Genomic DNA, 26,477 nt, shown 5'->3' with positions numbered 1-26,477 from the left:
ATCTTTCCCTGTTCAAACTTCTCATGAAATTACAGCTGCTTCAGCATCTGCCTATCTCAGCGCAGGTGCTTTTGCTCACAAGTATAAGTTGAACTCTCCACCCCCCATGCCTTCATGAAATTACAACAGGTACTCTGATACATCATAACTTTACAACAGAATTTCAGCTTTAAGCATCTCCTCTCTCTTCCCTCAGGTTTTCAGCTCTTCACAGCACTAAAAGGGTTAACCTCACCCAGGCCTTGCAGCTGGAATGTCACTTATCGCTGTTGCTCACATGATCTTTGCTGGGCAGTGGTGGGCAGCTTTCAGGTGAATCTTGGCCACACTGGAGAGGGGGAGCCGAGCTGCTCCGGCTGCCCACAGAGCAGGGCTGGGGGCGGGGGGGGAGGGGGGGGATCCACGGGTGGAACAGGGCCCATCGGCTCCAGGATGGTCGTGGCCCAGCCTGGCCTGGCCTGAGCAGGGCCTGGGTCGGGCCCGCTGGCCCCCGCACGGGGCCCACAGCCACCTGTCCCAGTGCCGGAAATGAGACAGAGCCTCTGCCTCGGGGTTTGTCTATTCTTAAATGTGGACCACAGAGGCAGTCACAATTTTAAGTGGCTTAAAGAATTGTCCATATTCAAACTGGCCAGCTGATAGGTTCTGTCAGGTCATAGAGGAGCTGTAAGAACCCCTTTGCAAGAACATCACTTCCGGGACTATGCTTGCTAACCCATGACAGTGACCTCTAGCATCTCTTTCAATCTATTTTTCTGTCATTTTCTGTAATCTCCTGGAAAGATTCTCTGAAGTGCTTTAAATTTACATAGGCTAAAAAGATAATTATTTTTAATGAGAACCATGATTTTAGTCTCACGGTGCAACTTCAAGGGTGCTGCATAATGTTAAGCATATTATTCAGGCCCTGTGGAGCTTTCCCAAGATAAAAAATGCCGCAACCATTCCCTACCTGAAATTTGGTCTGAATGGCAATACTGAGTCACTAATGACACTGACAGCTTTTTCACCCTTTCCTCCTCTATTAAAACAAACAAAAGTTATGGCTTCCTTCTTTATATTAGTGCTTTAGTGTTTCTTGATATTGTTGATTTTTTAATGTATCTTCATTGTACTTAGAAAACCCCCTAATGTTTCTACATATTTGCACAGGTAGGGAGTTTGACCTTTCATGGTGATTTTGCCTTAATTAAAATAATCAGAAAAGTGAAGTTTGCTCCTTTTAAAAGTAATTGGATTAATGCAAACATTTTCAGTGCCTACTTCAAACTAGTATAAATGGTCTGACATTAAATGAGGTTAAAAAGTCCCCTATAAACTACCACTACTGTTATTAAATTTAATTAAGATAGAACAGCAGGCAGTTTGAATGGGAAAGTGTTGCACAAAAATGGCAGCACAGAAAAATTATTCTGATGTTGTCATTAAAGCTAATTGGAAGCAAGGGTTTCTAAATGACAATAAAATTAACAGGCTAATGAATACCAGATTAAGATTGTTATTAACAATGAAATTTGCAAATATACTTGGAAAACTAGTTAGGGGTATCACACCATTAGAGCTATTACAAGGTAAAACTCTACAAATTATACAGCACTTCATCTGATGATGGTACAGAGCTCCAGCCATGTATCAGCAATTAAACCTTTTGCCCTCACACCCTCTTCTTCTCCAAATTAAGTTAGAATTATCACAGATTAGCTATAAAATGTGTGTTTTGAGAAATTACGCTAAAACCGTGCATAGAGCTCATGAAAATAGCATTGTTTGATAAGGCAATGATCAAAGTCGGGAGAAGGCCAATGGTTATGTGCAGCCTATGGCCTGAGGCTAAAAACCAGCCACTGCTGGGATTCACCACTGAACAAAGTCTCCACACATTGAGGAACAAGGGGTCTGCTAAATAAGGCTAATGTGGTTTTACGCAGAAATGAAATTATTTCTACTTTTAATAGGAGCATTTGGGCTGCCCCCTTTTCCATGAACCCCTGCTAAACAGCAGATGGAACCGTGCTGGCTCAGATCTAGGAGACTGTCCTTTGTGTGTCAGTTTGTCACCATTTCAGTGCTTGAAGTGAAACCTCAAGGACAGGGCAGGAATGATGAGGGCTCTTAGTGAGGAGGACACCATAATAAACAACATAAAAGGTGACAAAGTGAACAAATTACAGAAGAGCCTGATGGTCGCTTTCCTTGTTCCAAAAGATCTTGGCTGTGTTTGCAGTGCTGTAAGGATCCCGGTATTCTTGCTGGCTTGAGATAGTATCTGTAGAAGATATTATAGTTGAACAGGTATTAGGTATAGTATACTCTTCTCACCAGGCATGGTTTAGGTTTCATTCTGTTGCTGAAGAATGTGTCACAATTTTTTTGCACGTTAAAACCACATTTGCAAGTTTGGGCTCAGGCATGAACTTGCTTGTCCTGAGTCTAATTGTTAACAACTGCTATTATTACTTTCAGTAAGGAACGCAGGCTCTAGAAAGCAGTGTTTTGATTTTATAGGTCTTTCAATAATGCAAAGAGAATCGGTGAATAAGAGAGTAATTAAGCAGACTTGTGACAGATCTTTGCCTCTGGTTAGTTTCTGCAACATTGTCATTTGTATATGTATTTTACAATACCTCCATAGCAAGATGGGTTTGTCTTCTGCAAAATTTGTTAACATGAAGGACAGAGCTAAAAGAGCTGACAGACAAATATAACCTCAAATGGCCTAGCATGTTCAAATAAGTGAATGTTATTTTCTCAGAAGCTGCAAAAGGACAAAAAAAGGCCTGAAAAGAATACAGAATATGCCACAAAACAAAAAAAATTGCTGGATTTGGGTTATGGTGGTACATGTGCCAAAATTGCAGGAGTTTTTAAGAAATCTGAGAGGGAAAAAGTGAAGTGCTGAATAAAAACTTAAAAGCAGAATTTTAAAGAAAGATTTTACTTAACTAGCAACTACTAGATGAGAAAATATTCTACATGAGTAAAGGTGTGAGTAAAAAAAGGAAGGAAGAAAATTATAAGAAGCACTTTACTGCAATTGTACCAGACTGATTTTCTTAGAAGACTTTGCAAACTTCTGTTTATAAGCATTTTTACAGGTCAGAAAGGTTCAACTTTTGTCATGGAAGAGAATTGTTCAAATCTGAAGATTCAGGCTTCTAAGCTAGAATATAAAACAGTATCATAAACAACAAACTACACAATTTCCTTTGCCTCTACAACTAAGCATATCTAGATAAACACATATTTCACCCTTAACTGGGGCATCCAAACAAAATGAAGTGCATTCAAAAAATTCATCCCAAAACTATTTAGTGAAAAACTAAAAACATCTGGAGGAGACAACATAAGAACAAGCACAATGACAAACTGTAAGAAGAGATGATCTGAAAAAACCCAAGATTGATCTCATATCCGTTGACTCAAAAATTAAATTTCCCTAGAAGTCAAGATTCTTTTCTCCACAGTAACCATTGGGAACCAAAGAAAATTTTTCATCAACTACTCTTTTGCGAAGACTGAAATAATTCACATCCTTTAAATACAACTCTTTATGTAATCCTTGCTTCACAGTACTTGGCAGAGCCAATAAGGTCCAAGTCATACACAGTTGTGTGGACAGAATGAAACTCTTAAAACATCAGTAAAATTGATCATATTGAACCCTGACAGGGACTGCATCTTGCAAGATAAAAAGTGGATTATTTCAGCAGTTACCAAAATGACATCATATCAAAAGATGAAAATCTTTGTCTGGAAGAGACATTTCTCACCTGTAATCCCTTGGAAGGGAAAGGTACACCTTTACTTTTAGGTTGGCATTGAAATGACCTCAGCTAAAGTCACTTTATTCCCAAATGAAGGCAACACAACACAGATGTTAAAACTGTTCTTTATACATATCACTCTTTTTGCTTGGCCTGAGTTCTTCTAAATTGTTTTGTGTGGAAAAGCTCTTACATGAGTTAACATTAAAGTTGTTATGATATGTTCACACTTATGTAACACACTTTTCAGTTGTTGATGGGAATATTATAAAAAAACACATTCATGCTAGTGTGAAACATGGCCTTAGAGAATCTTCCTGAAATTGGCAGCAAAAGCAGAACTCATAACTGAAAGAACAATGTTTTGTTATTGAGTCTTGAAGCTCCTCAAAACAAGCAGGGAAAAAATCACTACTTGTTTCATCAGACTATAAAAAAATACTCCCTATCTTTACCCTTGAGTAAAGCACCAGCATAATCATGCTATTGATAGAAACAAGATAAGGTTTTATTTGAAGTAATCCATCCTGTTTCTGTTCTGCTGCTGATTGTTATCATTTTCTGTGAGAGGATGCCTTCTGTGTGGTCCAGAAAATACATGCACACATTGTTTTTAGATGCTGTAGTTGCTGAAGTCCAGCTGGCTTTCTGGCAGACATGGCACTTCTTAGCAAACTTCTGTCTACACTGGGTTATAAGCATTATATCATATCTACAGGAAGAGTGGTGCTGGTTTTCAAATCACAGTATGCCCCACTACTGATGGCAGTGTTTGTCTTGGGAATGAACACAGCATTATGTCGAGAGATTGAGCTCTTCCAAAGGGTCACTGGGTGGGAATTGCCCTGTGCAACTTCAGTTTCCACAGCTCTTGAGTGTGTAAAGCCCCTGGCTTTTAAGCATGGTGAGAAAGGGTCAGGGGGGGATGGAAAAGGGACTAAGTCAGTGCTCTGCAGCCAGAAACCTTTCCCTGTATGAGTCAGCAAATAGACACAGTAGTGAGTTCTGGACCTCACCAGTACAACAGTTAATGTTTACACTTTCTTCACACTGTTGACTGGCTTGAAAAATCACTATTAAAAAAGTAGAGGTCACACAATTATTATTTTGTTCAGAACACTTTAGCTGCTGAACAATATCCTATAAGTCACATCTAATAATGAAAAGTTCTCCACACAAACCTTTGGGCTTTAAAGGATGGGGGGAAAAAAAAGCTTAAATTCTGTAGAATAAATCTCCATTTACTGCAGAAAAATATCCCCAGTGTATGGATGTAAGCTGAGCAAGCAGTGAATTTTTCAACTATGTACTTTTTGGTTTAGTATTCATTAATATTCTCCATCTGACAGTGGTTTCATTTACAGGTGTGCAAGAGAAAACTGAATTCTAAGATTTATTTAGTTGAGAAGAGAAAGCTTATAAAGGTCAGCTCATGCAAAGAGGAGACATTTTCACATAATTTCACATACTGCTCACTATGAATATCATACAGTAAATAAATAGTAATTCCTAGCTTTTATATAGTGCTTTTCAGTTACATATAAAACAAAGCTAACACTTGAATTTGCATTGCTAACTCCAAGTGCATAAAAGAATGCAATTTTAACAAAGCCAAGATTTGTTCACAAACTGCAGAATAATTGATTTATGATGCTGGTCTTCCATGGCCATTATAAATTAATTTTTCATTCAAAAGGTTAAGAAACAATTTGCTCCATCTCCATAATAAACATACCACTTTCTAACTTTAATTAGTTGGAGAGTTTTTGTCCGTGAATACCGGGCTTTTTAACGATTCATACCCATGTGCTTCTGGCCAGTGGATGGCAGGCAGGCTGCATCCTGGGATAACAGGTCTTTGGTTTGACTCAGTGGGGACTTCCTATTGCCTTCCTGAAGATCTGACTGATGTGTTGGGGTCCAAGCTGATAAAAAACAGGCTCAGAATGACTGTCCTTGAGATATGGGGGCAGAAAGAGTGAGTGCATCAGTCTAGATAGGTAATCTCCCATGCCTGAAAACCTACCACCAGAAGCACTTGCAGAAAATGGAAATTGGAGGAGGAATAAGCCCACATATTTCATTGTGGACAAATTATGACAAATTATTACTTTTGTGACAGGATAAAAAGTCTAAATTATACAGGAGAAGCAGTAGCTGTCACATCATCCTGACTTCAGTAAGATTTTTGACATCCTGTCCTGTGAAATTAATATAAGCAACCAAGGAATCTGCCAGCATGAGGGGGCACAACTTGTTGGAGAGGTGGACTCAGGAGTGCTGCGCACTCATGTAATTGAGAGAGGAACTCATGTAATTGAGAGAAAGGAAAATGGGTAGGTCATCCAGGATTGTTCAAGCAGTTTCGCTTCTGATGCAGCTATCAAATGAAAGCTCTGTTCACAAATCCTCAGGCAGTACTAAACAGAAGGAATGAAATGTTTTGGAAGGGAAAAGCAGACCACAAAATAATATTGAAAAACTTTTTCATGCATTTGCCACAGGATCCCCCCTTTACTGTTCACCTTCCTTGCATGTCCTATTATGCCATATTCCTGTAAAGTTCTTCAGCACGCTGAACATTTTGAAGAGAACTTCAATAAAATATCCACCAGGTATGGTTTAGGCACACGTGCTCACACTTTAGGGCAGAAGGATAGACTAGCCATTATCAAAAATCCTTTTCAACTCAGTTTTTGATCTATTTTAACAAAGGTAACTCCCAAATTGTATTATCCACACAACTGAAGAACACTCCATATAAACACTAGAACATATAAACAACAAGAAATCATAATGATGACAAGAAAAACAGCTTTTCTCCTTCTCAAGTGAGGAAGTAGTATTCTTTAATTATCAGATAAAAATAATAATATTTCTAGTACTTTTAAAACCTCAGGTTATACTACCTGTCTCTCAGGAATCACACAGTGGCTATTTATATTCCTGAAGCAGCCTTGAGAAGTTCACCAGTTTCATATATTCACCCTACTTCTGAGAAATGTACAAATTAGCCCAAAACCCTCATTTTAAGCTAAACTTGTTACTTCAGCCAGAGCACAGAGGACTTGATTTAAAGTTGCTGAATATAGCTTTTGCTAATTGCGGTGACTGGCAATGAAAAAGGCCTCCAAGACCTTGTAGTTTAGGATAATATGAACTTGCACCATCATCAGTTTCAATTCACTTTTTCATACATTCAGTGCAAAGACATATTCCTTCCCGCTTGCCAAAGATTAAATGGATCTCTTGCTCCTCTGGGATGCCAGAAGACTGTGTTTATCAGATTCTTAGGTCTAAGATTCTATTGACACGTGTATGAGAATAAGTTAGATTTCATGCAGTCACCCAGAAATGAAACAAGTAAATGCAATTTTAAGGACCAGCTCCATGTAATGTAAATCTTAGAAATCACAGAGTCTCCACCAGTATAAATACATGGAAGGGTTTGCAAGAAAGTGTTATATCAGCATGAATTCAATTCTATCCCTCCCCTAAGCCACACAACATTGATTTTTAAAGATGGGAAACTAGCTACCATGGGAGCTGTACAAAAATAGATGCTCTCTGGTACACAGTGGGAGTCACTTCAGAAGGAATCCTGTGGTTAGAAAAAGCAAATGACAAGATGTTGCCAGTAATGTAGGTATCTGGGAAGTGACAAGAAATACCATGGTCTTTCATATCTGAGGTTTTGGACAGGTTTTATTATTATTTATTTCTCAGGGGACATCACATCCACTGTCTTCTGGACCATGCCTACCAGTCATCCATGCCTTGCAAGTTCACTATGTACTGTCTTCATTACACAGGAATAGACTAGCATTACTATGTGTAGTTGCACTCTAACAAACTGAAATCTTTTTGAGGAAATGTATTTTCCTGAGTTTAAACTTGATTTAATTCCTTGATTTGCTTTCTTTCCGAAGAGCCACCTATCAATACTTGAATTCTCACTTGTCCTCTACAATCTCTTTAGCTCTTTCATAGTGCTAAAGTCTCAACTTTGTTCCAGTGAATAAACATCTTTGCCTCTATTGATTAAAATTCACAATATGTGATTTTTATTTATATTTCAAATATTTCTGGATGCTACTCTTTGGTTATATTTGACAAAGTACTGTACAAGTACACAAGACAAAAAAAGGCAAAGCAACCATGGGTGCTTTGAGTCTCACCTCTTCAATAACATATTTTTACAAAAACCTGCTTTTTTCCCCCACAATTTCAACTCTTCAGAGAATATAATAATCTGTTGACATCGTTCATCTATTATTTTAATACACACAAACTCTGATCCAACCATAAGGACAAAAAGTTTTAGTTTATTGTGTTTCCCTAATTTCGCCAGAGTTGCCGCAGCAATTTAAAGAGCTGCTGCTGCTTTACACTCCATGCTAGGACACAGCCCAGAAGTTTGTCTTTTGTTTTTCTCTATTTGGAACAATCTGGAGCAGATTTCAAAGCCCATAGAAGAGTAACAAGAACATCAAGTCATATATTGAATTGTTAAAAACCCGATATTCACGGACAAAAACTCTAACTAAATAAAGTTAGAAAGTGGTATGTTTATTATGCAGGTGGGCAGCATGGGAGTCACCTCCTAGAGATGTGCCAGCCCCTTACACGGTTATTTGCCCACTGTTTATTTCACAAAGTGCTACATATTAATCATATACGTACCTCCAGCACCTCCCATTGCTGCTTCCTGTTAAAATGAGGTTACTAGTCCTTTGCACATGCACAATTCTTTTCTTGATTTGGGTCGGTGGTCTTGAAAGATGAAGTCAGGGATCTCTTCATCACCATGAACTTCCTACCTTCTATTGTGGCAAGCCTTGGCAAGCCTTCTGGAGATGGTCCATACCTCCCCCCTGTATTTGATCATGCAATCTAGGTGCTAGCTATAATTCTATCAGCTTCTTTTGTCCTTATGACAGTTCATTTACTATAAGCAAAGTTTCAGACAGGTACATAATAGTGAATAGCACTATACTTCTTGGCTAAATTTCTAACTCTTCATTAACTTATCCTTTGGTTCAATCAGTACAAATTGCTTCTAACTCCTAGGTAAAGTTTAACTCTTCATAATCTTGACTCAATATCAGGGATAGCTAGTCATACCAGTATTAGTAAACACTGTTTGCACCTGCAAGCCAGCCCCATTTTGGACATTCATATAGACAATTCACGGAAGCTGCTCACTGGACAAGCAGGGTTCAGTGGTGTGATACTAGAGAGCCTGCCTATAAACACTTTGTCTGGTTTTGGGGTACATGAAGTACACACAGATAAATTATCAGGGTAACAGAGAGGACTGGAAACGCTCTGTACATTTCTCCTGCTCCTTGCTACTGTGTGATCCTACAATGAATTTCAGTCACCTAGCCTAGACAGTCACAAGGCAGAGGGTGGGAGAGTTCAGAGTGAGCAGGGGAGGTTAAAAATGGGGAATCTCCATTCCTGTGCATGTTGAACATTTCTGTGTCCCTTGTGGCCCCACTGAAAGCAAAGGCACAGCATTCAGAGGGAGCTGCTGCTCCTGAATAACAAGTGCTCTGGGGAGAGGTAAGAAGAAGCAGATGGGGAAAATCACTGGTCTGAGGACAATAAACTATGGTAAAACCCAGGTCTGAAATCAAAAATGAGCAATTATTGATGGTAAATTTCAAACTACCACCTTTTCATCAACTCCTCAAAATTTTGCCAGCTCCCAGAGCATTCACTCCTTCTGTACATAGTGTGCCACATGTTAAGATTACCTACAGAAAGCACATTGATTTTTTTATGTAAAGGAGTGATCCTGTGGGGTGAGGGAGTTCAATATTCCACAAGTGTCATAATATATAAAAAGTCTCTTTATGTACCCTAGAAATCTGAAAGCAATGTGACAAAACTAAAGACAACTTTGAATTTGGTATGACTCCTAATTTAAACTAGTTGGAGAAATACCTTTCCTCCCTTTTGGCTAAATATACTATGTTGTGCAGAGTCTCTTAAATTTTTAGGGTTTAAAATACATTCTGTCCACGTGGTAGCTAAATATCTTGTTTTCTCTGTTTATTCAGAAATTACTTTTCAAGAAGTGTTTTATACTTTTGTCACAAAAGCTCTCAGCATTAAAGAGACAGTTGTATTACAGCATAAAGGAACCATAAAACAGTAATATGAGAAAATTGATACATATATCACGGTTATTTTATTTTAGTATTAAAGAGAAAAAAAAAAAGAAATGATCTTGATGGAATGCACATCATTACTCAGTTGCATTCCTCTTTCATCTCTCCAGTTTATCAATCTCTCTCATGTTATTTCTTTCTAGTAGGACTTACTTGTATCATCATATGGGTCAGGATCAAATTTTCCTGTGTTTCTTAAAGCTTCAACTACAAATGGCAAAGTGAGCCACAAAGCAGGCTGCTAACCTCAGAGAGGGTGTCTACATGGACTGAGACTGAGAGATCTTGGGAAAATGTGTTAACAAATAGTTAGCTGAGAGGAAAGGAATCCATCCTCCCTCTCCCAGGAGACTCAGTTTCACTGTTATAATGTAAAATTTTGATTCTTCAACTCACTGTTCTGGAATTTCTGCTGAGAAACACTTACAAAATGCTTGTTTAGAAAAAAAAAGAAAATAATTGACTGACATGTTTTGGATGCTGTGCTTTATAGTGCATAAAGGCACTGCTTTCAGGGGAGGATGCTGAGCTACAGACCCTGGTTGGAGGCAGTACCAGTGCAACCAAGGCCATTTAAACCCTCAAAAGGCCCTTCTCAGCCCTGCTGCTTGGCTAATTTAGACATTGCTCTGTTCAGCATTTGCAAGCTAACACGGAAACGTGCCTGCTTCCCCAAGGCACTGCTTTGGGCTCCAGGTACCCAGTGCAGAAGGTGTCCAGGCACCTGAGGTCAAGTAGCACAGCACCTAATTTCAAAGAAGCGCTTGAGTAGAGAACTGTTCCTGTGGGAACTATCTCGGAATGTAAGGATTAGAGTCATCAACAGTTTTGTGGATTTGGCATGTAGTTCCCTGTATCAGAGAGTGTGAACTGCAAGAGCTTTGTGCTCTGGCCACTCCACTCAAGGCTGATTATCAGAGAGAGAAATAACACAAGTGTAATCTGAGAAAACCTCTACAGTGAAGACATTCCTTTTGGGATGTTAGCCAGCTTTTTAAAAATTCATATAATTATTTTATATGTAGAATTCTCCTACAGAGCAACTTCCTTAGGAAAACTTGTAGGCTGTAATACTGCAAGTATTTTGTCTCAGTAGAGTAGAACTTGTCCACCAGGCACTTAGAATTATATGCTCCTCACACAACTCCAGCTAAGCACATTTCTCTGTGCTTTTTTCCCAGACTCAGAAACACATTTCTACACATTTTATGCATTAAATGCCTTTCCCTTTGTTTTGCTTTTGCTGACTTAGCAATTGATCTGGTTTTGCTTGGAAACACTGTCTCTTTAAATAGGAATAGCTCATTCTTAGTGGCTACAGTTGGTAAATTATAACATGCCAGAAATATTGTGCATGCTTCTGAAAGGTGTAATAATAATGTCTCTCCAGATGTGTCTAGAAATTAAATAGCAGTTTTGCAATGCCAGTTTTTAATAAGCAATCTGAAGAGTCTATAATTTAGGGAACATTATAATTTAGTATGAAAAAAAGAGAGACAGATTATAGCCCTGTATGAGCCATGAAGCAGAAGTTGTCTAGATTTTCAGAGGGCACACATTCCCAACTAGTAAACATGTTTAGTACATTACATGTTCTGTTACAGCAGTAATTCCTCCATAGAATTATTTCTGTCCTGAATAATGGTGTGTGTGGTTACAGCACTGGTGCAGAACAGGTACCAAATTCAGTTCTGTGTATGAAGATCATAATTTCCAGAAATGCACCTTCCTACCTTATCTGAAAGAAAGATTTACATGACTCCCTCATCATACAAGCTCCCCTCTGTCCTGTCCTTCTCAGTAGTAAGGCACTCACTATCACTAGAATCAAGGCCCCTATCACTAGAATCAAGGCTCACCTTTGCTGAACTGCCATGGAGTAATGGTGAATGCTGATGGGATGACTGGGATGTCACTTCTCACAGGCAGAAGGCTGTTTCCCCTGGAACTACCTCCTCTGGCTGCAACACTGGCAATGGTGGAGGGAGCCAGAGGTGTACATCCTTATCAGCACTTTATATCCACTCTGTCACCTAGAGGAAGAAAACAACAGTTCTTTCATTTTCCTATGCAGAAATTCATAGGGTTGGTAATTGATGGTGTCATAGTTCAGCTCTGCAGCAAAAATTCAAAGACAGCAGGAACACTATAGCAAAAAAAAAATGTACTTGGGAAGAGGTACATTTTAAATTGCAATTATTGTCTTCTGCATGCGCCTGTATATTTGGGTTCAGCTTCTCTAAAATTTTTGGAATTCATTTAAAGAAAATTAAAATCATTATAGACCATAATGTCTTATCAGAGTTGATAATTTATCAGTGAAGACGTCCATTTCAAGACCTTTTACTAAAATGACTGATACTGAGACAGTAGGTGACAAGAGCATAGTGCACTCCCTTCTTTAAGCATTCAGAAATTTAGCAAAGAAGTTGGATTTGGGCTGAGTCAGCTGGGGCCATCCTAAAGGGGTCTGTGTTTGCTAGAACTGCTGGTGTTTGTGTACCCACCAATCACACAGACTGCTCTGAAAAAGCCTTCTTCCCTCCCATTTCTTCACTCCTGCTCCTGTAGTAATACTTCCTCTCCTGGTGTTCAGCAACAAAACTAACACCAGTTCCAAAGGAATTCCATGAGAATATGGACAGACTTCTAGGAGCAGAGGAAGCACAAGCTTGTTGTTGAGTCACACACCTGCACAAAACATTTGGGTGATATTGCTTCAAATCAGGATGGTCATGTTTGAGTTCTCAGTTTTCCTGCTTTATTTCCAAAATGACAGTAATGCATTTGTTTTCACTTCACTGTTTGCATTCACATTCTTTGTCACTGCACTTAAAACACTGAATTACAATTTAGCTGCTCTTTAGTGAGAATAATTGCCAGTATCTTGCCAAACAGCGTGTGTCCACTATAAATGAAACCTGCATAAATTAGAAAGGAGTATTTTTCTTGTTAAGAGACTCTGAGAATAATTTATGCTATAAAAAAACACCCTGATATGGCTAGTAGCAAGTAGATGATTATAAAATTATAAAATTATAAAATTAGGGAGCACGTTTTTGTGTAATTAAGAAAATGAATGAGAACTAAATTTTGAGGAGTGCTGATGGTATTGCCACCATACTGTAATATAGTACATACTGACACATGCATTACTTTTATATACAACTACTGTAATTTTTAGGAATAGTTATTATATTAAGCTAGAAATATATTTTAAACTTCAGAAATGCCAACAAAACACAGTGCTTAAAAAAAGAAAAAACCCAAACACTCAGAGAGATAGTGTCATACATGAAATCCCTATTTGTGCTTGGTCTTTGCATATTAAGTGCTTTAATTAATTAATTCTGAGTTAAATATTTTTAAATTGAATGTTAAAATTAACCCATCAGCCCAGGTACAAAAATCAAGTTCCATTATCAGTGTTTTCAGTTGTTCAAAGTAGTTTATTAAGAGAGTTGCACCCTTCCCAGTTAAAAATTCCCCAGTTAAAAATCCCCAACTTATGCTCCCTTTTCAAACTTCAAACCACCTTTACACCATAAGAGTTGTCTTTCCTGTGTTTACTGTATACTTTTACAAGTGTTTTAAGATGTGTTTGGATGTATTTTAATACTTTTTTAGGTGTTTTTACTTGCACTTTGGTTCCAAGGCTAACTCCAAAAACCCCAGTTCTAACAGCCAGCAGCTATTTTTAGCCCCATAGCCAGTTACCCTGCAGGCAAGCTCCACGGCAACCCGAATTTTAATGAAGGCATTTTAGCACCCTTATCTCAACTGATACCACCCCTCTGACAACGACGAGCCATTGGTGGACGGAGATGATCTGTCAAAGGGAAAGCACCAATCACTTTAAACTGAAGGGGCGGGCTGTGGGTGGCTGTGGGTGGGCTGTGGGCGGACTGGGGCGGAGCAAAGGCACTATAAAATAACGAGACAGGCTTCAAAAAAACAGATCGGGAGCGTGTCCCCTGCTAGTTAGCTGTGGTGGATGTCAGTGCTGGGCATTAAAAGCCTTACTCCTATTAAGGAGCCTTTAGTAACTTTGCTTTTGGACCAGCCAAAAGCCAGCCCAGCACTGCAAGTCCTTTTTCTCTACCTGAGGTCCAGTGCTGTCTCAGCTGGAAGATCTCAAATCCCTGCGCTCCTGGGGCATACCGTCTACTGAGCCATAGGATCCCAAATTTTTATATTTTTCTAATTTCTGTAATTTTTCAATTTTTCTGTTTTCAATAAATTATTTTAATTTTTTTTAACTAAGAGTTGTCTCATTTCTCACAGATAGCGAAAAAAAATCCACTGTATATGTAATGATTCCATTTTGCTGTGTTCAAAGGAAACTGTTGGGAAAGTGATTTTTCAAAAAAAAGTAAGCAAGTTATTCTTCCCCTCTTCTAACATAATTACTTAATACCTAGAGCTTGGGTGCTTGTTTTTTGTCTGTTCGCTTATAAATTTCTCCTAGTTTAGAAAATTCTGTCAAATTTAGCGTAGCAAAGGTATCACATGAAAGAGAAAAACAAATGGAAAACACTCCATTTTTTTTCAGATTGAAACAGTGGCAAATATGAGAGACTTTGGGATCCAAGTTCAAGTACATACGTGTACACACATGTACACCTGATACAATTTATTCTCACTCTTTGAGCTGGAGTGAGCTGAAGAAACAGATCTATATGACCAATTTTGTCTGAAAATAAGTGTTCTGATCATAAGACAGTTAATGAATGGGTATGTTCCTTTGGACTAAATATTTATTCAATCTGATGTTTTTCCTGCAATGCTGGTACTTCTTTTTATAATCTGTCACTAGCTGTGGAAATCTGTATTTTTATTTTTGCTTTTAAATCTTGCCCAGGTTTCTAACAGTTGCCAGGTGAAGCAGATTTCACCTCTCATGTCTGTACACCTGCTTAAAAAGTGACAATCACCCCGTGCATTGAGGCAAAGTACAGGGCATGCAAGTAGCTGCTTTTCTGGAGGCACAGGTAAGGTATCATGTGAGAGAGCCAAGAGTCCCTGGCAAGCATGAAATTGTGAGTTCTGTATTTTTTTTTAGTTCTTTGCAGTGGCAGTGACTGCAAACCTGATCCCATGCAGGAGGTAATTAACATGGTGGTTTTTCATTCCAGTGCCTTCTCTGCAGAATGGATGCTGGACCCAATGTTGGACCTCAGGACACTGGGGTGCTAAGAAATGGCAGCAAGCTGTCCCATGCAATGAATTTGTCATGCAGCCACCTGTAACTACTCTCTGGAAAGATTCAGTCCCAGGCCCTGTTTCTCTCACTTGTACAACTACTGTTGAATATACGGAAATCTTAACTTACCTTCATAAATAAATTTTTGGAATCTCTCTGTAAGAGAACATGCCAGCACAGTGAACTGACTGGTATTGTTTTATAAGTAGTGTTCCTGAAAAAATGTTATTTCACTGAGAAACAAGAAGGAAATGCCCAACTCCACATACTCTTCTTCAGTAAGGAGACAGTGTAATGTCTAAAACCCTGTCATTTAGCTGCAGAATATTTTTACCGCCTTTTAGTGTAACATGCACAGAATAACAACCAGCACCCAGAACAGCACAGATGAGTGCTGTTTACGCTGTTTACTGTTTACGCTGCTGTCTCTTGAGTGCATGAACCTTACACAGGTAAGTGACGGTTCCTGGAAACCTGACAGTACTCCTGGGGAGCTGCTCGGTCTCATCTTCAAGACATTCAAGTTTATCTCAAGGAAGAAAAGTTTTTATGATGAGGTGTCTAAGCAGGACTTTAGGATTACAGCTGGCATTCCTGGTGATTATTATAGACACTAAACTTTCACTTTTCTTAACAGCTGAAAATCCCAAACTACTGATTTCAATGCAATTTTCAGGTTATTCTTTTCAGCTCCTTTATAAGGATCCCCTTCTGCCAGCCTATGCCACCTCTCTGCACTGTTGTTCCACAGCAAGCCAGATGTGGAAGCCTCTTTTCTGTCTTCACAACCCTCTTGCACGGCTTCTTTGTGTTGTCATGAAAGGCCACTGTTTTTTCCATCTGGAGGTGGCTGCCCCAGTAAAAAAACACTGTTTGGGCTGCAAAGAGGAGGAGTCACAGCTACAGTGTCTGCTACCAAGGTAAACAACTCTGCCGAGCCCTGGCTGGGAGGTTACACTTAAGCTACAAGATGCAGCAGCAAGGGCACAAAACATGAGCTTTCTTGCCTTTAGGGAATGGTAAAAGGGAATGTCCAGGAATGTCCATGCTTTGGATAGCAAGCAGTCAGCTGCCTTTCGTGTTTGGCAGTCACTTGCCTGCCTTCTAAATTGTAGGCATATGTATTTCCCCACAGGGTTTTTTTGTGTTGTTTTGTTCAGGTTTTTTTCCCCCAAGTTTGAAAGTTGCTGGAAATGGCATCAGGAAATCCCTACTGTCTGCTGTCACGAGAATGATTTCCACGTTATCAGGTTCAAATTTATTTATACAACAACTGAAAGTAAAACAGAATGGAGGAGGGGGTGGAGCATTTGCTACTGTCACTCGTGCAAACCTTATCCTAACTTCTGTGTCGACGTGCTGCTCAGCATTCTGAGACTTGTGAGTATTTCAGAACTTTTGACATCCTCTTGTTTTTCTTTTCTCTTCATTGTATTAAAAAGATGAGGGAACTTAGAGATTAGCTTCAAATTATTGAATACTTTCAAAAACTGTCTCATAAGAGTTCTTATAAAAGATACAGTTTACGTATTGTGTTTAACGTTGCACTGGGATCTTGTTTCTCTGTTTCTATTGTGTTAGAGAAATCAGCAAATAGAGAAAACTGGTGCTAGCTCTTGAAAATCTGTCATTGTTTGGCAACAAATTCACACAGCAAAAATGAGGAGAAAACAAAGCTACTGCTCTGAGCCTAGTTAACACACTAAGGACAGAGACAAAAAACTAAGAGAAAAGTTATTTACATACTAGTGTATACAGTTGAAAGAGCATTAAATGCAGGCAGAGAACAGAAAATCTGCAGTCAGTGGAATCCTACTGAAAACAGTGACAGAGTTTCTGTACGTGATAGCAGTGTAATAGGAAGGTTTTAATCAGTAGCAAACAAGAGTAAACAAATGCATTGATGAGTCTTGTTAAAAATAACAGTTTCTACCTAGTCATGGAATCACATATTCATTTAGATTGGAAAAGAGGGAAAAGATGTGTAGGACAGAAACTTGTCAAGGATTGTATTGTCAAAATCTGCAAGATATATCTGTGTAAGTCTAACAGGAAGTCCCCATTCCTGTGCATAACCACTACCTTGTGATTCCTTCTGTATACAGAAGATATTTTTAGGCGGCTTACTTTTAAGAGAGTCTGATGCTGCAGAACAAACTCCTGATGATAATTATCACAACACGTTTGGCTATACTTTCCAAGTAGTAAATCGTGCAGCCCTTCCTTTTTCTCTCAGGATTGTGTTTATTTCCATTTACAGTTAGTTACCAGTTTATTTGACATGTACCAGTTAAATGGAAAGGTAACGCTTGGTTATTTTGTCTTGGAAGGAGATAATTATAGATCAACATAGTGTAAACAAACAATATTTATACCTCAATAGAGGTGTTAAATTTGGGCATCTACTGGGCTGTTCTAAGCTTAAGAGTATGACTTTATAGCTGTGCCCTGCTCTGCACCCGCACCAGAGGGCAGCAGTAGGAAACACCTGGTACAAGAACCAGCACTCTGGGAATGGGGATATCCGGGAACGTGAGAGAGACAGACTGCGGGAATTACACCCTGTGCCAGAGTTTCAGGAACGAGGATATCCAGGGGTGTGAGAGAGACAAGCTACTGGAATTGCACCCCAAGACCGTCCCTGTATGACACAGGGGATTCCTGGTCCTCTCTCTGCCTGGCTCAGCACAGTGACTGAAGTGACTGAGGAATGCTGTCATGCTCCTGCATGTCCCACCTGTGACTGCCCCAGCACTCCTGGTGACCTGGCACATTAGGTGGGAGGTTCTGCAACTGGAATGGAACAATAACAAGGAGGATGGTCCATCTGGCTTGGAGCTGTCACTGAGGTTAATTCAGTCTATACCCTGTCTCAAAAATTTCTTCCATAAAGAGAAAGAAGATTCTTTCCTAAGGGAACAGAAAGCCCCATATGCAGATCAGGCATGCTTCTTCAGGAAGTCGACTTCCTTCCTGGGGCATGGGTTAAAGATGTGAAGTGTCCTCCTGTGGCACAACCCTCCGATTATTATCCATTTTCTGTTTCTTCAGGTAGGCAGTGATAAAGTTGCAACAAGAAGTTCAAGGGCAATTAAGAGACTCCAGGGCCTTGGGTAACTGTTAAGGGGTCAGGAGCACAGCTGTTGCTCTCCTCTATCCATCCAGTTGCAGGGAAGGACTGGTACAATCCAGCAGACCCATACCTGGCTCCAAGCCTGGTGTCACCTGCAGAATGTAGGGATTTTGATCATGATTTGGCCTGCTCAACACCAGACCTGCTGGCAATGGATGGGATACACTTGTCCCAAAGGAGGAAAAGCATCTTTGCACAGAACTTAGCAGGGCTTAGCGAAACAACTTTAAACTAAAATGGAGAGAGGGGTAAAACCAGGCTCACTAGAGGCAAACTTGAAGGTAGCTCACCAGTTTCTGAGTGACTATGTGCTAGCAAGTTTTTTCTGTCTTCCACTAGAGGTGGGGGATGGAGATCTACATGGCAACAAAGACACAAGGGTCAGTGATGTTTTAGAAACCATGGAAGTACCTGAGAATGGTCGTGTAGGAATTAGAGCTTCTTTCCCAAGGAGGTGGTAGAATCAACAGCTCAACTGAAGTGCATCTACACCAATGCACACAGCATGAGCAACAAACAGGAGGTTAAGCAGGAAGAAAATTAGGAGGGCTAAAGCCCAACTGAAGCTTTATCTGGCTACTGCCCTAAAAGACACAGAAAATTGTTTCTTTGAATACATAAGCAATGGGACCAGGGCTGTCAGCCTGACTGTGCTGCTGGGTGAAGGTCATGGAGCAGATCATCTTGAGTGCTATCCCATGGCAAGTACAGAACAACCAGAGGATCAGGCCCAGTCAGCAAGGGCATAAGGCAAGTCCTGCTTGTCTTATCTGATTTCCCTCCACAGCACTCTTCTGGAGAAACTGGATGGTCATGTGGACTGGTGTACTCTTTGCTGGGTGAAAAACTGGCTGCTTACCCAAGCCCAGAGTGGTGGTGAATGGAGTTAAATCCAGCTGGCAGCCAGTCACCAGTGGTGTTCCCCAGGGTTCAGTGCTGGGGCCAGCCTTGTTCAGTGTCTTTATCAATGATCTGGATGAAGGTGTCAAGTGCACCCTCAGTCAGTTTGCAGATGACAAGTCGGGTGGGAGTGCTGACCTCTCCTGAAGGGTGGGAAGGCTCTGCAGAGATCTGGACAGGCTGGACAGGCCCAAGGACAACTGTTTGACTTTCAACAAGGCCAAGTGCCGAAGTTCAACCCCATGCAAAGCTACAAACTTGGGGCAGAGTGGCTGGAGAACTTCCCAGTGGAAAAGGACCTGGGGGTGCTGGTCAACAGCAGCTGAACATGAGCCAGCTGTGCCCAGGTGGCCAAGAAGGCCAATGGCATCCTGGACTGGATCAGCAATAGTGTGGCCAGCAGGACCACGGCCGTGATTGTCCCTCTGTACTCAGCACTGGTGAGGCCACACCTCGAGTGCTGTGTCCTGTTCCGGGCCCCTCATGACAAGAAAGACATTGAGGTGCTGGAGCGTGTCCAGAGAAGGGCAATGGAGCTGGAGAAGAGTCTGGAGCACAAATCCTGTGAGGAGCAGCTGAAAGAGCTGGAGAAATTTAGTCTGGAGAAATGGAGGCTCAGGGCATGACCCTATCACTCTCTAGAAGTCCCTGAATTGAGGTTGTAGCCAGGTGGAGATTGATTTTTTTTCCCCAAGTAACAAGTGATAAGACAAGATGAAATAGCCTCATGCTGTGCCAGGAAAAGTTTAGATTGCATACTACAAAAAATTTCTTCACTGAAAGAGTGCTCCAGCATTGGAACAGGCTGTCCAGGGAAGTGGTAGAGTTACCAACACTGAAGATTTTTAAAGGACACATAGGTGTGGTGCTCAGGTTAATGGCTGGACTCAATGATCCTGAAGGTCTTTTCCAACCTAAAAAATTCCGTGATGTCGTTATGAATGTTTGAATTCTCTGGGAAAAATAAGATTATGGTCAGATCCATTCTAAGGCTGCCTAAGTGTTCACTGAAAGAGGTCACAGGGAACAGATGTACAGGCTGATGCGGAGTAGTTGGACAGTATAGATAATATAATAGATTTTTTCTTATAAGTGAAGAGTTCATTCTCAGCTTGCAGTGTCTTTCAGGCCATGGACAGTGATACATTTGACACAAACCTGCCAATGTCAGGTTCAGGGTTCTGTCAGAACAATGTTTCTCTTCTCTGTGCTCAGAGAGTTCAGCTTGTGCAGCCACCAGGGAACAAAGCAGTCTGGAACAGCTCACTGTGAGACATTCTGTTCTGTCCAAACAGTGTGGTTGGTGGCATAGAGTGGGTCACTGCAGGCCAGCACAGTGCTGCTGCTTGCAGGGATCAGGGAAGCACAGCAGCCCATACTCAGTTTTTGGAACAAGCTTGTTAGTCTGCACAAAAGTACAGATTTTATTTCTCTTGCTTTTTTACATGACTCAGTCTTGTTGCTATACTATTTCAACACTGCACCATCAGTAGGAACTAAAACCCAGGAGAGTGAATACTCATGCATTCCTGGTTTTTATGAGGCTTTTCTGTGCACTTAAACACTTATAATGGAAAATAGTGACTTTAAAGGTTATTTTAATACAGGATGGTAATTCACTGCCAATTCTCATTATTATAATACATTCCCAATTCTTTACACCGAATTATAGTGTTAGGCAAAACAAGAACATCCCAAACATGTCCATTTGCTCTCCATGCATGCTAAAATCTTTCTAATTTTCAGAAGTGTTTTAAAAGTAATTGCTTAGAAATTGAGGGAGGAAATCCCTACTATCAGTTACTTATTATCAGCTACTTATTTCTCAGAGAAACATGTATGAAGCAAAATCTCATTTTCTTCAAGCAGATCCCAAATTTAAAGACATGTTCTCACTCAGCTGAGGTGTCTGATTCCCATTTTACAGGTTTTGATAGGACAGAAATTAATTCCAAGAATGAATGCTGACATATTAACAAACAAGGTGATAGAGTTTGTCTCTGCAAAGAGCAAACTCTTGTGGAAAGCACTATTAATAGTTCCTCATGGGAATATATGCTCAGAACTCCTTTTTGAGCTGATGTTTAATGGGACAGAGCCATGTTGGAGGTCCCTGGTACCTACACAAACAGATTATTCTTTCACAGAGGAAAGGAGTTCTGGTTTCGTATCATTAATCCCAGATCAATTTACCTTATCACTGCCTCTGTGCCCAACAGAGAAGGTTCCTGCACACTGAAGGTTCCTCTGCTCTTGCTGGTCCACTGCTGTTCCCAAGATCCCATGCTCAGAATGAACCTGAAGGTAGGACCAGAAGAGAAAGACATTTCATGCAAGCTGCCTGTACTATATCAGTGTAAACAGAGATCCATCCCACTTGTCCAGGGCTGTGTCACCTTTGAGATAATATTCTGCACAACTCTCTGAGAAGTCTGGTCTAGGATTTCATCCACATCCTTTAAACAACTAGGGGCCTGTTCTCCATCATCTATCAGGATTTATGGATGGCTGGGGCTAGATTTTTATGTCATGGTGAGAACACAAAGAATTTAGGCACCTTGGCATCTAATAAAAGCTTTCTGTGTTCCATTCATGAATTAATGTACTATTGTAAAATAAGAAAACTGATTCCTATTTATTTATTATTTACCTTAGAAATTAGTGACAAACAGCAGAAACATTTGGAAGTCAGCAGGAGATGTACTATATAATTAAGCTGTAGTCCCTGCTGGTAAGTTATTATAAGCAGGCAACCAGATACATGCATCATTACAAATTATCATGCAGTATTTCCTGGTATAACAAATGAGGTATGCCCTTAGCAGCAGCATAGGGTGATCATTCAGACATTGTTGATACAGCTGCTATAAATTACAACTGAACAGTTTAATAGTTTACCAATTAACTCAAGTGTTAATGCTTAAATATTCTTTACCAAAAAACGGCTAATGGAGTTTTTTTGCCCACCAAGGAACTGCTTTTAAAAGCCTCTTTTATAAAAATACATGTAGACTAAATGGGTTGCACTCTGTCATAGTTAAAAAAATCTTATACCAAAGTTGGTAATCCAGCCCACTCATGACTAAAATTTATCAAATGTATTAGGATGATATAATTTAAGAGAAGAAAATTTACTGACTGCAGTTTATTTTTGAGTAGATGGATCACCATATTCTAAACAGCTAGTCAGAAATGATGCCCTGCAGTCTCTGCCAGAAGGCTGTGAATGTCAGGTGTTGGTAATTTTCTTCCCTAGAGTTTAAGCTGTAAATAAGTACAGTGTGGGAAAGTTTATTGTCTCTGCTGGAGAAAGGACCTGATCTCATTGACAATGTCGGGTCACCATCTGCCACAGACTGTGTTTGTGCAGATACAAATTGGACAATGCAGTTGTCGAGCTAAAGATCTTGTGAACAACGTGTACAGTAGAAGACCCATTTTTTGTAAAAGAATAACAACAGTGACAAGATTTTACTTCACATATCTTAAAATGAATTTTAGCTGTTAATATGTTGTTAACATATTATTAACATTGGTTCTTGTTGGTTGATAAACAACATGATAGAAAGTTGGGCATGAACTCTTTCGATGCTGCATTGGCTAATTAAGAGTTATGGCACTTCTACCAGTGGGGCCTGCATATATTCTGGCAAATGACAAAGCTGCTGTCTGTCTTCCTGTAAGGGGAAGTGGGACCCTTACCTGCCCTTCCAGGACTAAGGAGAGGTTTTGCCGGGACTCTATGGAAATCTATGTGCCTGACTTCTGAAAGCTGCAGCTGGTTACTGCCATAAACCTACTTGTAAGAGGAGAAGCTGTCAACATGAGCACACTTGCTCAAAAATAACCGATTATATCTGTTAGTATAAGCCATACAGTCAAGTAACCTTGGGCTGAATGTCATATTAACCTCAGGCTGAATGCCATGAAAATAATAGACACAGAAGAGGCATACCTATAAGAACCAAGGGTTTGTAGTGTGCTTGTAAGAACACAGGAGTGGGAGTCACAGTGGCTCTCGAAGGCTCATCTACTGTAACCTGTGGCAGAAAAACAAGGAGTACAGTTTGTTCAGCAATGGTGTAGTTCCTAGAGTGTTGCGGTGGGGATTTCTGCAACGTGTATAGGCAGCGAGGCCCTTGGACAAGAAATAGGGAGCGATTCTTGATAGATGTTTCGGAGATGTTTATTTTCCAGCCACATGGCTGGGGTCCTGCTGAAGAACTCTGCAGTCACGGCACCAGCAGGGTCCTTCCCAGGCAGGGAACACAAAACAACCAATGGGGAATGAGGTTGACCAGGGGGTAGGGAAAGCTCGTAGGCTGTGTCTCTACTCCAGGGTCCCCTCCCCCTGGACCCCATGCCAGGGGGGAGGAACCCCAATACTAGAGTTTTTCTTTATGCTGCTTCTTGGCAGAGTAAATAGGTCAATTGGTGTTTCACATTCCTGAGGTTTAATTAATGCTGATACTATGATCAGTTGTACTCAGGGCTGTCATGTGCAGTGGAGAGGCTGGGCAGCAGAGGGGATGGGAGGAGGGTAGCACTGGGAGCCCACCTGGGATTGCACTGGTGCCTGTTCTCAGCCTGGGAATTCCAAGGGTAAACCTGTCCTGCAAAGACCAAAACTGGATACTGATGATGGCCAAAGTCATCAGATTGGGGTTCACGTATGCTGCCTCACTGCTTACAGCTTTCTTTCACTAATTTTATTTTATTTTCGGCCATTTTTATTGAATAAAAAAATGTCTACAGCCTTAGCTACACTATCTTATAGTAATTACTTACATGGCCACAAGACATGTGATTTTATACTGGCTGGAATATATATATATGTATATCTATGTGTGTATGTATACATATATATATACACGCATATATATGTATATATATATATATATGCCGCTTACCAGTATATTATCCAGTTTCTTCTTGATCATGGATTAGTTAATTTTTCTCAAAAGTTCTGAAGGATAAGAAAAGAGGAATTTCACTCTACAAATGCAAAAATATTGGAAGAACCTAAGTATTTTGGGCCCAGTATGTGATATCTGGAGATGAATTTTTATTTTTGTTTTAACTGATTGTTCAGTGTTCTCTAGGATTGTCTGTGTTCACTTTAGCCCCCAGTGTGTTCCTGTGCAGCTGTAAGGACTCGCAGCCATTTTGAACTAAGCCCTGCAAGGGCACTTTTTCTTCAAGCTGTAGCATCTACCCTGGAGAAACCTGAGCTAGCATCTGACCTAGCTGACTATAGCAACTAGAAATATTTACTTGGGGAGCATGAAGCATCCCATCTTAGGGGCAGATATGCAAAGCAACCAAAAGGTAGGATTTCTTGTAAGAGGGAACTCAGAAAATTATTGTTGCTTGTGAAAAAATCTGTGTTAAGGAGCTTGCCCAAATCACAGGGAGTTGGTGAGATGAAGGCAAGGACAAGACTCAGGGCTGCATCCTGCTGCCTTTGTCGTTGAACCCAAGTTTTCTTTCTGTGATCTTGTGTCTCCTTTTCTACACATCTTTTTTTCAAACAAGGACATTTATACAGGGGTTTGCTTTGGTTTGTTTGTTTTCCAGGAGCTTGGTCCACTCAGTGAAAACAATCCATCTGGCTCACAAACTCTGTAAAAGAAAAAGGAAATCATTACATCATACTTTGAATAAAGATGTAATACCTTTTTATAATTATGAATTCATGGGAAGGTAGTGAGCATGGGATTGAGTTTCAAGTTCTTGAATACAGTATGCTTTAGTGTTCATAAATCCTCCTACTTCTGCTACACTCAACCTTTCCTACCTTTCACCTCCACCATGTCTTAATTCTTTGCTGTGCTCTCCATCCAGTCATACAACTCAAATTCCACTGCTGTGCACCAGCAGCATCACTGATTTCTGTTCCTAAGCCTTCACAATGCTGTTCCTGTAGAAAGCCTTTTTTATATCTATATACACATATACAAAAAGTTCTGCTTGCCTTGGAAGCTCTGAGATGGAATATGTCCGCGAAGAGACTGCTGGAGACCATCTACGCAATGCCAAAAAATCTATTCTGCAATTATGTAAATAAATTAAGTCGCTCAGGACTTGGCCAGGTTTATGCAGGTTTTCTAGGCTGCCAAACTTGAAAACAGTACCAAAAAGCACAGCTTTAATTAAATACTTAAAAACATTATATGAAAGAAAGGCATATTTTCTGCTAATTTGTTTCTGGAAATGAGTGAATTACTCTTAAGGGGACTTAAAAGAAAATCACTCGCCTGAGTAAATGACTCGGTGCAGGAAATTCCAGCTCCAACAAGTGCATTGTGACCAAAATAAAGGTAACTGAAAACTGTCTTATTGTTTGAGACCCAGCTGCTGAAGGGCTACAAAACTGGCAACAGTGCCTTTACACATTACAGAAACAACACTATTCTCAGCCCATATCTCTGAAATTCTCGATACTTAATTTTCTATGAAGACAGTGCTTATGCAATCACACATCTGTATTTTCGTATTTCCATCCTCCACCACATTTCTTTTAATTCAAGGCCTAATTTCATTCTATAATTCACATTGGAAGAGGCACCTACAGGACCCTTCTTCAAGCCTCCCACCTAAAGCAGGGCTAACTTTGACATCACAGCGGGTTGCTCCAGGCTTGGTTGATTTTTCAATATCTCTGAGGATGGAGCTTCTACAGCTTCTGTAGGCAGCCTCCTTCACAAACTGATTTTCTTGCAGATTATGTTGGGACTGCTTTTATAAAAAAATGCTAATATTAATGTCCAAATAAACTGTTCTGTCAACATGCTTTTGTTTTCTGCTGTATCTCTTCAAGGTCTTGCTATGAGTACAAAACCAGTTGCTTGAACGAAAATTTGCTTGTTTCTTCAACCACAACCCTTGCAAGATTTGAACAAAAATCTAGGGAAAAAAATTTATAGAAGGGAAGTTAAACATTCCAATTGTATTTTATTGTGTTACCTGTAGAAAGGTAACAAAAAGGGCAAAAAGAACTGGTTAGACAGTCACCATGACTGTCATGAGAAATCACAAAAAATTATCCTTTGCTGAGAATATGCATTTTCCAGGGACCCCCCCTTTATCCTGCAAAATTCAAAGATGGGATTCTATTATCTAAATAAAAGTAACCTTTTCAGAAAGTCTGTCTTGTGTTTTCCATTAATTTAGAATATGTACAGGGGAATTGGAAAAGTTACTCATGAAATTTCAGCAGCTTCCTGCTTTCAATGATCTTAAGGATGGGCTAAGAGACACTCAGAAATCTACTGTGGCTTTATACTTGCATGTTTTTC

At 40.0% G+C, this 26,477-nt stretch overlaps 1 protein-coding gene and 1 long non-coding RNA gene across 11 annotated transcripts in view; one reads left to right on the top strand and one right to left on the bottom strand.

Moving 5' to 3' along the window:
• Positions 1-648: 648 nt before the first annotated feature.
• Positions 649-26,443, bottom strand: LOC116443915. Of its 4 annotated transcripts, none has more exons than XR_004240101.1 (6): positions 25,776-26,443; positions 24,090-24,801; positions 23,135-23,219; positions 21,373-21,477; positions 11,803-11,976; positions 649-3,160 (listed from the first exon to the last, which is right to left on the bottom strand). It is a non-coding gene; the product is annotated as an uncharacterized LOC116443915 (long non-coding RNA). The 4 variants fall into 4 exon arrangements; XR_004240103.1 differs by lacking the exon at positions 25,776-26,443 and having other exon boundaries at positions 649-2,266; positions 3,041-3,160; positions 24,090-24,173; XR_004240102.1 differs by lacking the exon at positions 25,776-26,443 and having other exon boundaries at positions 649-2,266; positions 24,090-24,173.
• IL15 (interleukin 15) overlaps positions 16,074-26,477 on the top strand; it is a 40,114-nt gene continuing 29,710 nt past the window's right edge. For 2 of the 7 annotated variants that reach the window (XM_032108792.1, XM_032108790.1), the window contains exon 1: positions 16,079-16,526. The gene's annotated coding sequence lies outside the window, so the exon portion shown is untranslated. Of the gene's footprint in view, positions 16,527-21,393; positions 21,484-24,770; positions 24,848-26,477 lie in introns of those variants that run through there. The other 5 variants (XM_032108789.1, XM_032108786.1, XM_032108793.1 and 2 more) reach the window with 5 other exon arrangements.

The sequence above is a fragment of the Corvus moneduloides genome, chromosome 5 (genome assembly GCF_009650955.1).
Source record: "Corvus moneduloides isolate bCorMon1 chromosome 5, bCorMon1.pri, whole genome shotgun sequence".
Lineage (NCBI taxonomy): Eukaryota > Metazoa > Chordata > Aves > Passeriformes > Corvidae > Corvus > Corvus moneduloides.
The sequence above is the reverse complement of the archived record's forward strand: the minus strand, read 5'-3'. Positions and strand labels throughout refer to the sequence as shown.